The sequence below is a fragment of the Chiloscyllium plagiosum genome, unplaced genomic scaffold (genome assembly GCF_037043375.1).
Source record: "Chiloscyllium plagiosum isolate Xiang-an unplaced genomic scaffold, Cpla_swu_hap1 HiC_scaffold_35, whole genome shotgun sequence".
Taxonomy (NCBI): Eukaryota; Metazoa; Chordata; class Chondrichthyes; order Orectolobiformes; family Hemiscylliidae; genus Chiloscyllium; species Chiloscyllium plagiosum.
In genome coordinates, this window is record NW_028270173.1 from 23554363 (window position 1) to 23567903 (window position 13541).

The 13541-nt window shown below is 43.9% G+C and overlaps 1 protein-coding gene across 19 annotated transcripts in view; it reads left to right on the forward strand.

Annotated features, from left to right (window-relative positions):
* Positions 1–13541, forward strand: part of LOC122541389 (ras/Rap GTPase-activating protein SynGAP-like) — a 1066559-nt gene that overhangs the window by 438194 nt on the left and 614824 nt on the right. The window contains exon 1 of one of the 19 annotated variants that reach the window (XM_087979372.1): positions 5198–5338. The exons of 16 other annotated variants lie outside the window; for them this stretch is intronic. The gene's annotated coding sequence lies outside the window, so the exon portion shown is untranslated. Of the gene's footprint in view, positions 1–5197; positions 5339–8464; positions 8630–8752; positions 8805–13541 lie in introns of those variants that run through there. 2 more of the 19 variants (XM_087979370.1, XM_087979373.1) reach the window with 2 other exon arrangements.

The following is a 13541-nucleotide window of genomic DNA, read 5'->3' on the forward strand; positions in this document are numbered from 1 at the left end:
AGATTTAAAATAATGATGGAAAAGGATAGACCAGATCTAAAAGTTGAAGTTCTAAATTGGAGGAAGGCCAATTTTGACGGAATTCGGCAAGAACTTTCAAAAGCTGATTGGAGGTAGATGTTCGCAGGTAAAGGGATGGCTGGAAAATGGGAAGCCTTCAGAAATGAGATAACGAGAATCCAGAGAAAGTATATTCCTGTCAGGGTGAAAGGAATGGCTGGTAGGTATAGGGAATGCTGGATGGCTAAAGAAATTGAGGTTTTGGTTAAGCCAAAGAAGGAAGCATATGTAAGGTATAGACAGGATAGATCGAGTGAATCCTTAGAAGTGTATAAAGGCAGTAGGAGTATACTTAAGAGGGAAACCAGGAGGGCAAAAAGTGGACATGAGATAGCTTTGGCAGACAGAATTAAGGAGAATCCAAAGGGTTTTTACAAATAGATTAAGGACAAAAGGTTAACTAGGGAGAGAATAGGGCCCCTCAAAGATCAGCAAGGCGGCCTTTGTGTGGAGCCGCAGAAAATGAGGGAGATACTAAACAAGTATTTTGCATCAGTATTTATTGTGGAAGAGGATATGGAAGATATAGACGGTAGGGAAATAGATGGTGACATCTTGCAAAATGTCCATATTACAGAGGAGGAAGTGCTGGATATCTTAAAACACATAAAGGTGGATAAATACCCAGGACCTGATCAGGTGTACCCTAGAACTCTGTGGGAAGCCAGATAAGTGACTGCTGGGCCTCTTGCTGAGATATTTGTATCATCGATAGTCACAGGTGAGGTACAGGAAGACTGGAGGTTGGCTGACATGGTGCCACTATTTAAGAAGAATGGTAAGGACAAGCCAGGGAACTATAGACCAGTGAGCCTGACGTCGGTGGTGGGCATGTTATTGGAGGGAATCCTGAGGGACAGGATATACATGTATTTGGAAAGGCAAGGACTGATTAGGGATAGTCAACATGGTTTTGTGCATGGGAAATCATGTCTCACAAACTTAATTGAGTTTTTTTAAGAAGTAACAAAGAGAATTGATGAGGGCAGAGCAGTAGATGTGATCTATATGGACTTCAGTAAGACGTTCGACAGGGTTCCCCTTGGGAAACTGGTTTGCAAGGTTAGATCTCATGTATATAGGGAGAATTAGCCATTTGGATACAGAACTGGCTCAAATGTAGAAGACAGAGGGTGGTGGTGGAGGGTTGTTTTTCAGACTGGAGGCCTGTGACCAGTGGAGTGCCACAAGGATCAGTGCAGTGTCCTCTACTTTTTATCATTTACATAAATGATTTGGATGTGAGCATAAGAGGTACAGTTAGTAAGTTTACAGATGACACCAAAATTGGAGGTGTAGTGGACAGCGAAGAAGGTTACCTCAGATTACAACAGGATCTTGACCAGATGGGCCAATGGGCTGAGAAGTGGCAGATGGAGTTTAATTCAGATAAATGCGAGGTGCTGCATTTTGGGAAAGCAAATCTTAGCAGGACTTATATACTTAATGGTAAGGTCCTAGGGAGTGTTGCTGAACAAAGAGACCTTGGAGTGCAGGTTCATAGCTCCTTTAAAGTGGAGTCACAGGTAGATAGGATAGTGAAGAAGGCGTTTGGTATGCTTTCTTTTATTGGTCAGGGTATTGAGTACAGGAGTTGGGAGGTCATGTTGCGGCTGTACAGGACATTGGTTAGGCCACTGTTGGGATATTGCGTGCAATTCTGGTCTCCTTCCTATCGGAAAGATGTTGTGAAACTTGAAAGGGTTCAGAAAAGATTTACAAAGATGTTGCCAGGGTTGGAGGATTTGAGATATGGGGAGAGGCTGAACAGGCTGGAGCATTGGAGGCTGAGGGGTGACCTTATAGAGGTTTATAAAATCATGAGGGGCATGGATAGGATAAATAGACAAAGTCTTTTCCCTGGGGTGGGGGAGTCCAGGACTACAGGTTTAAGGTGAGGAGGGAAAAGATATAAAAGAGACCTTAGGGGCAACTGTTTCACACAGAGAGTGGTACGTGTATGGAATTAGCTGCCAGAGGACATGGTGGAGGCTGGCACAATTGCAACATTTAAAAGGCATTTGGATGGGTATATGAATAGGAAGGGTTTTGAGAGAGCTGGCAGGTGGGACTAGATTGGGTTGGGATATCTTGTCGGCACGGATGGTTTGGACCAAAGGGTCTGTTTCCATGCTGTACGTCTCTATGACTCTATGACTTTCACAATGACCCCTTGGGATATACAAAAACATGATTGTTCTGTTGAATACATGATTAACCTGTGGGATATGTGATTATTATGAGATAAATTGTAACTCCTCTGGAGAATAAGTTACTATCAAGACATGTATAGTTCTTGCTGGTGATTATTCTGTGGGATATATGCCTAATCTCTGAGATATTTGATTCCCCCGAAGATACGGGCTTGCCTCTATGATGTGTGATTACTGTGAGAGATATGTGATTACTTTAGAGATACGCAATTACTCTGGGAAATTAGTGATTACTCTGATATGTGATTACTCTGGGGGCATGTGATTACTCTGAGTGTGTGTAATTATTCTGTGGGATTTGTTATATTTTATGATTATATGATTATTTAGTGAAATATGTGATTATCTGAAAATATATAATTGTTCTGGGCATGTGCGATTACTCATGGGATGTGTGATTGCTCTGAGAAATTTATAATAACTCTGTGGATACGTTATTATTCTGGGATTGTGGAATTACTCTCGGTATATGTAATTACTCATGGATATGTGATTATTTTAAGTGTATTTACAGCCCTGAGTGGCAACTGACTATTCTCGTCAAACATAATTATTCTTGGTATATGTGAGTATTCTGCAGATTTGCAATTGCTCTTTCTATATGTGATTACCATGCAGATATATGATTACTCTGGGATATGTGATTATGCTGAGAAAATGTTTACCCTGTGAATATGTAATTATTCTGAAAAATGTGATTACTTTTTGAGTGTGTGATTCCCATGGGGATATATAACATCCCTGGGAATATCTGATTATTCTGGACATATGTAAATGTGTATGAGGTTACTCTGGAGAAAAGTGATTACTCTGTATTTACTCTGAGTGTATAAGATTACACTCTCTATGTGATTACTCTGTAGATTCATGAATGCTCTGGAAATATGTAAGTATTCAGAAGATATTTGATTACTCGAAGGAAATTGATTATTCTTGGAGTCTATGATTCTGTGAGGATATGTGATTTTCCTTGCTGTCTGTGATAATTCTGGGAATCAGTGATTAGTAAAAGTTATGTGATTACTCTGAGTGTACATGATTGCTCCGGGAAAATTATCAGAGGGGTATATAATTATTTTGGGGTTACGTGATTACTCTGGAAATATTAATCTGAGAAATTTATAAATCTGGGACTGTCTTATTTCAAAGGGTGTATGTGACTACTTTGGAGGATACATGACTCTTCTTGAGGGTTATGTATTCCTCTATTTACACATGATTACTGTGAGTTTATGTGATTACTTTAGCACTTTGGGATATTATTACTCAGGAAATTAAGAGATTCCTCTCTGGTTATGTGATTAGTCTGGGAATGTTTGCCTACTCTGTGGTTATATGTGATTACTCTGAGTATATGTGAGTATTCTGTGGAAATGATTACTTTGAGTGATAATTCTGTGAATATAAGATTACTCTGGGAATCTACGATTACTTTCGGAATATAAATTTACTCTGGGGTGATTTGATTACTTTGGGGATAGACTTATGTAATTATTCTGGGAATATCTGATTAGTCTTGGATGATGTGATTGATCTGTGCTGACAATATTTGGTCCCTTGGAGAACTTCTGGTTATTTAGGGGATTGTGAGATGTCACCAGGAATATGTGATTACATGGGTTTACCACAGCCTGGAAATGTATGAATTCTATCAGGTCAACAGTGAAAAAATGTCACTACAATGTCATGAAAGGAAAAACTAACACTACCACACCACTCCTGTCTTCAAGGACCTACAACAAAAGAGATATATGTACACTGACCGGTATCTTTCAGTCCCCTCCCACTCAGTGGATACCTAAACACTCACTGGAGTGTCTCAGTCCCCTGTTTCACAGTAAGATATATGTATACTGACTGGTGTCTCTCAGATCCCTCTCTCATGGAGATATCTACACAGACCAGTGTCTCTCAATCACCTCAGTAAGAAATCTATACACTGACTGGGCTCTCAGTCCCTCTCCTTCAGGAAGATATCTGAGCACAGACCTGACTCTCAGACCCCTCAGCGAGTTATCTGGAAATTGACTGGGATCTCGAAGTCTCCTCTCTTTCTCAGAGAGATATCTGTACACTAACTTGAGTCTTTCAGTTCCTTCTCTCAGCAAGACGCCTATATGCTGACTGGTCTCTCTTAGTCACTTTCTAACAGGGACATTGACTGGTGTCTCTCAGTCCCCTCTCTTAGGGAGATATCTGTGCACTGACTGGTGTTTCTGCCCCTCTCTCAGGAAGATATCTGTACACTAACTTGTGTTTCTCAGTGTCTCTCCCTGGTGGAGATACCATATACAAAGTGGAGCTTCTTAGTATTGCTCCCTCGTGGAGATAACTGCACATTGAAAGGGGTTTCTTCATCCCTCATCCTGGGAGCATCTGTACACTGACTAGAGATTCTCAGTTCTGCTGAGTAAAGGAGTTGACAGAGATAATATGGATTTCAAGAGAGAGATGGATGAGTACCTGAAGAAAAACAATTTGCAGTGCTATGGAGATATAGGCACTGGATTTAATAGTCATGGAATGCAGAGCCAGGGGTTTCAATAATTCCTTGGAGCAAGGTTGCTCTGTTGTGATATCAGGAAGTACTTCTTCATGTTATGTAACCAAGGCAAATAGATAAGAAATTAAAATACATATCGCACTCTTATTTCTTTGAATAGTGGAACAAGCTTGAGAGGGGCTGAATGGCCTCCTCTTATTTGTAACGTCACTCGCAGGTTTGCCAGAGCACATGCGGTAATTCAGAGGTTAACACTATTGGTGTTTTAAAAAAAGAACAGGGAAGACGGGTTGCTAGGCAACATGCCAGCTGAATAATAATAAAAAAGAGAGAGGGAGAGAGAGCAGGACGAAGCAGCTCAACAGCCGTTGTGGAATTGCAGAGAGGGCAATTGAAATGAACATCGCTTCACTGGTACGTGAGAAGCGGCGGAGGAGAAGGAGCAGCAACCGCGGACTGGTTCCTCGGGAGTCGGATCCTTCCTCGCAATCACCGCCCCTCGCTATACCCCTCCGACGAGCAGGGCTGAGCCGAGAAGGAAGCACACCTCCACTGAACAAGGGTAGGAGGCTTTGGAGAAGGTGCAATAGAGCAATTCACAAGGCTGACACCAGAACTGGCAGGGTAAATGTAAGGAGGACTTGCATTTGTATGGCACCTTTTTGCAAGCTGAGGGCATCCAATCAATGGGGTTTCCATTCAATGAAATGTAGGCACTGCTGTTATGTAGGAAACGCAGCTGCTATTTCACACACAGCAAGCTCCCACCAACAGCAATGTGATAATGTTTGCGTGTGTTTTTAACTGTGATGATGGTTGATGAATTAAGATTGACCCCAGGACTGTGAAGAAATCCCTTACTAAACCCTTTCTCCCCCCCACCTTTTGTAATAGTAGCCATGGTATCTTGAGGGTGGATAAGGTCATTGAGTTTTAGCATGTCCTCCACAAACAGCACCTCCAACAGCACGGCACTTGCTCTGTCAGCACTGCACTGCATTTTATGCTTTTCTCTCTCGGGAGGAACACTGTGTGAACTTCTGACTCAGAGGGAGGAAGGTCACCCCACCACCCCTGGAAAGATTGAACAGGATGAGGCTATTTTTCTTTCAGAAAGATGTGGTCTTCAAGATTCTGAAAGTGGTATGGACATAGAAAAATAGTTTCACCAGTGTGTATACTGGGAAGCAGTAGCATAGTGATTGACACACTGGACTAATTATCCAGAGGAACAGATTAATAATTTAGGAATGTGGGTTCAAATCCCACCATGGCCACTGGTGGGATTTAAAGTCAATTAATTATGAAACTGAAATGCAAAGCTAGCGTTCATATTAGCGACAAAGAAACATGTCAGTTATCATTTACATCTGGTTCATCAATGCTGTCCCTACTCAATCTGGACTATATGTGATTGCAGACCAATAGTGGTGTACTTCACTCCTAACAGCCTTCAGTATTGAGTAGCCACCTAATATTAGGCCAATTGATGATGGGCAGCTGTGCTAGTGATGCTCACAGAGAATGAATTTAAGATAGCCGTTAGTAAGTCCACAAGGGTTTCAGGAGAGGCCTGTTCACCTGCAGAATGTGGAACTTGACATGGGATGGTTGAGATGAAAGGCAGTGATGCATTTAGGATGGAATCTCACTGGGCACCATGAGGGTGGAAGCAAGATAGAGACAAGCATATGGCAAGGGGTGGGAAAAGGAAGTGAGAGGAAATAATGTGAATCATTAAAACCAGCATGAGGTTGATGGACTGAAAGGCTATGCTCTTGCTATAAGTTTTCACAGAATCCTAGATTTTTTCCCCCAACCGTCCTGCCTCTTCTGGTATTAGTGAATGGGGTGGGGTGGCAGCAGATGGGCACAGTCCAAACATAGATGGGCAACCATACTTGAAGGAAATCCTGAGGGTACCTGAGGAGACCCAAGGATATGGACGTAAGTCAACAGGGCAGCATGGTGGCTCAGTGGTTAGCACTGCTACCTCACGGCGCCAGGGACCCAAGTTCAATTCCAGCCTCGGGCGACTATCCGTGTGAAGTTTACACATTTGCCCCGCGTCTGCGTGGGTTTCCTCCAGGTGCTCCGGTTTCCTCCCACAGATATGCAAGGTTAGGTGAATTGGCCGTGCTAAACTGCCCGTGGTGTTAGCTGCATTATTCAGAGGGAAATGGGTCTGAGTGGGTTACTCTTTGGAGGATAGGTGTGGACTTATTGGTCTGAAGGGCCTGTTTCCACACTGTAGGGGAATCTAATCTAATCCAATCAACAAAATTAGGGTGAGGCTGATGAAAAGTAAGGAAGGGACATTGAATTAAGATGGAGCAAAAGAGTAGAGTGTGAAAGGAAAAGGAAGACAAACAATTAGGTTTAATCCTCAAAAAAACTCACAGAAGGATAATACACAGGGGTGGAATTCCACAGTTCTTGTTGGTCCCTTCCTGGGCCATAAGGTGGACTGACATTGTAGGGACATAAGATCTTGCATTTGGAGAAATGAAGGCCTCGTGGTATTATCACTAGATTAAAGACCCAGGTGATGTTCTGGGGAACTGGTTTCAAATTCTATCACAGCAAATGGTGGAACTTGGATTCAATAAAAAAAAATCTGGAATTAAGAGTCTAATGGTGACTGTAAAACCATTGTTGAAAACCCCCATCTTGAGGGAAGGAATGCCCTTCAAATCTGGCCTATATGTGACTCCATATCCACAGCAATGTGAAATATTAATTCTCCTCTGGGTAATTAGGGATGGACAAGCCAGTCCACCTTCTGTGAATGAATAGCGATAAATTCAGCCATTCTGAGAGTGGCTTTAATGTGTTTCAGTGCCACCGATGAAACTCGTGGTGAGTGTGAGGATGTGGCGATGGCTAAGAGACTGAGGGATTCATCCAGGCACCAAGGTGACCTGTGGCTCTCACTCGCGTCCAGTTCTCTAGGTCGTTATGTGGACAGGCTGCTGTTATATTTGGGGCCGCGCGTCATAGGGGATATTGGCAGGAAAATTGGAGTGGAATTGGCCACCCTCAGAGCAGCCATGATCTTATTGGACGGGAGAGCACGCTGGTGGGGGCCGACTCATGCCTCTAGTTCTGATGTTCCCCTGCCTACTGCTGGCTGGGCTAAATACTTAGCAAGCATGGGAGAATGGGTATGAGAGTTGACTGCGGGTATCCTTGTCTTTGGATTTGGAGGAGATTGGTGGCTGCTTGACACTGTTACCAGGTAACAAGGTGAGTGCCTGGCAATTGTCAGAGGTCATACCATCAACTGAACGCAAGACATTACATTCCCCTTGACATCAAGACAGTGCTAGCACGGGTTAAAAAGATCTCCACTGTGGACCTTGTGGTTGTCATGGAGAGCGAGAAAGAGAGAGAGAAGGACGTGTCTGTTCCTGAGTGTTAGCTTTCCAATTGGCTAAATCCGAAATAAAAAAGATAGAGGAATATTGACCTTTTTGTTTTTCTGTTTGGTTTTGAGAAAGAACCTTTTGGGGGAGGGGGGTATTGGAAAATTAGGAGGAGAGGGGCATAGGAAGGAGAGAGGGAGAATGTTCGTGTGGCTAATTCTCTCTCCCTGGCTGGATGAGAGTGGAACTGCTCATTGAAGAGGGAAGTGTGTGTGTGTGGAGAGAGAGGGGAGAGGAGAGGGAGAGCAGAGAGAGAAGTGAGCGACACCATCCCCATCCGTTTGCTTCTGCCCCAGGGATGGATTTTGACAGGCCTGAGCGAGGGGACCCCTTTGAGTGCCTGGGCTGAGATCGAGGTCGGCTGGTCAAGCCGGAGGCAGATCTGTTGAAGAGCCAGAAGAGAGATGTGTGGAGGGGGGGTGTTGCCGGTGAGTCGCTGCGGGAAAGCGGTCTGTCTGTGTGTGTGTGTGTGTGTGTAGGGTGGGAAGGGGAACTGGGCAGTCAGTGATGGGTTGTCAGCAACATTGAGAGGTGAATGGAAGCAGGGACTGAGGCTCGGTGTCACCATGACAGAATAGTCAGCAGGCAACAGAGAGGCTGCAGGTAAGCGTCTCAGTTAACCCTGTCTTGTCAATGCAGTGAGAGACTGGGTGTTTATTTTAAATTCCTTTGGTATCCAAAATGGTGGGGGGTTTGGCTGAGCCTGAACTATTCTGGTAATCAATCGCCTGTATTGTTATCTCCACATATATCACAGATGCACAGAAACGAATTGATATTGTAGACGGGCGATTTGTGTTACATGATTGTACATGGGCGGTTGCTCCCCCTTCAATTCCTGTGGTCACAGCTGCCTCAGTTATCGCTCCCTGGGAACGAGGTTAGTTAAGCCGGTGTTTGATATGGGTACCCTTCAACGGAAATGAGCAACAACTGAATATGTTGAAACAATCAATATAAGATGAAGGGCTCCCGAACGGACAGAAATGCACGAGTGAGTACGCAGAGGGAACGAGTTCTCCAGGAGCTGTTTAAATAGCCATGATAGCATCTGTAATTATAACCTGTCTCTCCAATCACTCCTTCACTCTCACCAACCCATACATAAACCATCTGAACCCCTCGATTAGATTCCAGTCTGTAACTCACTCCCAGATATCCATTATCCTGTACATAAACCATCTGAACCACTCGATTAGATTCCAGTCTGTAACTCCCTCCCAGGTATCCATTATTCTGTATATAAACCATCTGAGCCCCTCGATTAGATTCCAGTCTGTAATTCCCTCCCAGGTATCCATTATTCTATATATAAACTATCTGAACCCCTCGATTAGATTCCAGTCTGTAACTCACTCCCAGGTATCCATTATTCTGTACATAAACCATCTGAACCCCTCGATTAGATTCCAGTCTGTAACTCACTCCCAGGTATCCATTATTCTGTACATAAACTATCTGAACCCCTCGATTAGATTCCAGTCTGTAACTCACTCCCAGATATCCATTATCCTGTACATAAACCATCTGAACCACTCGATTAGATTCCAGTCTGTAACTCCCTCCCAGGTATCCATTATTCTGTACATAAACCATCTGAGCCCCTCGATTAGATTCCAGTTTGTAATTCCCTCCCAAGTATCAATTATTCTATATATAAACTATCTGAACCCCTCGATTAGATTCCAGTCTGTAACTCACTCCCAGGTATCCATTATTCTGTATATAAACCATCTGAACCACTCGATTAGATTCCAGTCTGTAACTCACTCCCAGATATCCATTATTCTGTATATAAACCATCTGAACCCCTCGATTAGATTCCAGTCTGTAACTCACCCCCAGGGATCCATTATTCTGTATATAAACCATCTGAACCCCTCGATTAGATTCCAGTCTGTAACTCACTCCCAGGTATACATTATTCTATATATAAACCATCTGAACCCCTCGATTAGATTCCAGTCTGTACCTCACACCCAGGTCCCCATTATTCTGTATATAAACCATCTGAACCCCTCGATTAGATTCCAGTCTGTAACTCACTCCCAGGTATCCATTATTCTGTATTTAAACCATCTGAACCCTGATTAGATTCTAGTTTGTAACCCATTTTTAATTAGTAAGAGTCATAGAATTCCTGTAGTGTGAAGGAAACAGGCCATTTGGCCTGACAAGTCCATACAACCCTCTGAAGAGTATCCCACCCAGACCCATTCCCCAACCCTATTACTCTAATCTAATCTAATCAACATTTCCCCTAACATATGCATCTAGCCTACACTATGGGCAATTTAGCATGGCCAATTCACCTAACCTGCACATCTTTGGACTGTGGGAGGAAAACGAGCACCCAAAGGCAACCCAAGCAGTACACAGGGAGAATGTGCAAGCACACAGTCAGCCATCTGAGACTGGAATCAAACCCAGGTCCCTGTTGCAGTGAGGTAGCAGTGCTAACTGTACTGCCCAAGATCAGTTTACCCTTATAGACTGTCATGTTCCTTATCCAAGAAGGATCTCTGTAACATGAATATTTTTGAAGGATTACATGACAGAAAGTTGAGGTGGACACTTTGAGTGTGAAAAATGTAATGCATTTTGTTTTTAGTTGAGATGTTAAAAGTTTCATTACATCTCTCCGATAGTCTGTTACCAGGACTCACCCCACTCCCAGAAATTCCACTTCAACCCACTTCAGATGCTGGGCCATTTTCTCCTGTTACAGCTGCTCTTTGGCACTGCACTAGTGCCAGGCAATGTTATTTGCTGCTTGTCTGCCTGAGCCGAGATGCTGTTCAAAACTTGTTTCAGGATGCCACAGGAAGCCTAGTAGCTAAGGATGGTGCTGAACATTTCCAACCTTAAGTGAACATTCCCACAATCTTATCTCAATGGTGAGAGTCAAACAACATGGAAACAGATCCTTTGGTCCAACTCATCAGCGCAGACCAGATATCCTGATCTGACCTAGTCCCACTTGCTAACGTTTGGCCTATAGCTCTCTCAAACCACCCCCCACCCCCCCGCCCCCCACTCATTTTTGAAAAAATTATAATCCCTACAGTGTGGAAACAGGACCTTCGGACCAACAAGTCCACACCGGCCTTCCGAAGAATAACATACCCAAACCCATTCCCCCTGAATGATGCACCTATCCTACACATCCCTGAACACGATGGGCAATTTAGCACGGCCAATTTGTCTAACCTGCAAGTCTTTGGACTATGGGAGGAAACCCACGCAGACACGGGGAGAATGTGCAAACTCCACACAGACAGTCACCTGAGGCTGGAATTGAACCTGAGTGCGTGGCGCTGTGAGGCAGCCGTGCTAACCACCGAGCCACCGTGCCGCCCCATCCAAGTGCCTTTTAAATGCTGTAATTGTACTAGCTTCCAACATTTCCTCTGGCAGCTCATTCCATGCCATCTCAGGTCCTTTTTAAATCTTTCACCTCTTGCCTTAAACCTACACCCTATAGTTTTGGATTCCCCCACCTTAGGAAAAAGACCTTGGCTATTCACCCTATCTATACACCTGATGATTTTATAAATCTCTATAAGGTCACCCCTCAGTCTCCGACAGTACAGGGAGAAAAGCCCCAGCCTGTTCAGCCTCTCCCTATAACTCAAACCCTCCAACCCTGACAACATCTTTGTGAATCTTTTCTGCACCCTCTCAAGTTTCACAACATCCTTCTTTTAGGAGGACAACCAGAATTGTACACAGTATTCCAAAAGTGGCCTCGCTAATGTCCTCTACATCCGCAACATGACATTCCTGCTCTACTCAGTGTTCTGACCAATGAAGGTAGGCGTGCCAAACATCACCTTCACCACCCTGTCTATCAGCAACTCCACTTTCAAGGAACTATGCGGGTATACCCCAGGTCTTTATTTGCCAACATTCGCCAGGACCCTACCATTAACTCTGTAAGTTCTGCTCTGTTTCATGTTACCAAAATGCACCATCTCATATTTATCTAAATTAAACTCCATCTGTCACTCCTCAGTCCTTTGGCCATCTGATCAAGGTCCCAGATGCAGAGAGATCTGGGTGTTCTAATACAGGAATCACTAAAGGTTAGTAAGTAGGTACAGCAAATAATCAGTAAAACTAATAAAATATTGTGTTATTGTGAGGGGATTTGAATGCAAGAGGAGGGAGGTATGCTTCAATTATACAAGGTATTGGTGAGACTGCATCTGGAGTACTGTATAGTACTGGTTACCGTACTCACAGAAGGATGTTAATGCATTGGAAGCATTTCCAAAAAAGTTTATGAGACTAATAGCTGAAATAACTGATTGCCTTATGAAGAAAGGCTAAACAGGCTAAGCCTGTCTACTCTGAAGTTTAGGAGAGTCAGAGGTGACTTAATAGAAACACATAAGATCCTGAGGGCACTTCACCAGGTGAATGTGCAGAGGATGTCTCCTCTTGTGGGATAATCTAGAACTAGGAGGTCATAGTTAAAAAAAATAAGGGGGTGCCCATTTAAAACAGAAATGAGGAGACATTATTTCCTCTCAAGTTGAGTATCTGATGACTGAGGGGATGAAATATTATCAGGGGCAGTATGAAGGAATGTAGAGTTGAGGTTAAAATCAGATCGGCTGGGTGGCTGGTTTGTGAGTTATGCAAACAGCATGAGTTCAATTCTGCATACCCAGCTAAGATTACCATGGAGGAGTCTTTTTCTCAGCTTCTTCCTTGTGGGTGGCATGGTGGCACAGTGGTTAGCACTGCTGCCTCACAGTGCCAGAGACCCGGGTTCAATTCCCGCCTCAGGCGACTGACTGTGTGGAGTTTGCACATTCTCTCCGTGTCTGCATGGGTTTCCTCCGGGTACTCCGGTTTCCTCCCACAATCCAAAAATGTGCAGGTTAGGTGAATTGGCCATGCTAAATTGCCCGTAGTGTTAGGTGAAGGGGTAAATGTAGGGGAATGGGTCTGGGTGGGTTACGCTTCGGCGGGTCGGTGTGGACTTGTTGGGCCGAAGGGCCTGTTTCCACACTGTAAGTAATGTAATCTAAATCACCACCAGTCATTTTGTGCTCTTGCTCTGTTGCTCTCTGACAGACAGCAGAGTAATGGTCCAGTAGGACAATGGCATCTTCACCTCTACCCTACAGATAGGAGTGCAGAGAAAGGGTGCACGTAATGTTGTTGTCAGTCCACAAGGAAGGGGAATGAGCTCATCATTAGACCTAGGTCATTCACAGTTGATTTCATATGGTGCTTCTCAAACCACCCCTTCTGACCTCTGTATGTTTCCAGTACCTACGCATCTCTCCTGATTCCACGTCTTTCATCCTGTTGGATCTAGTTCCTCAT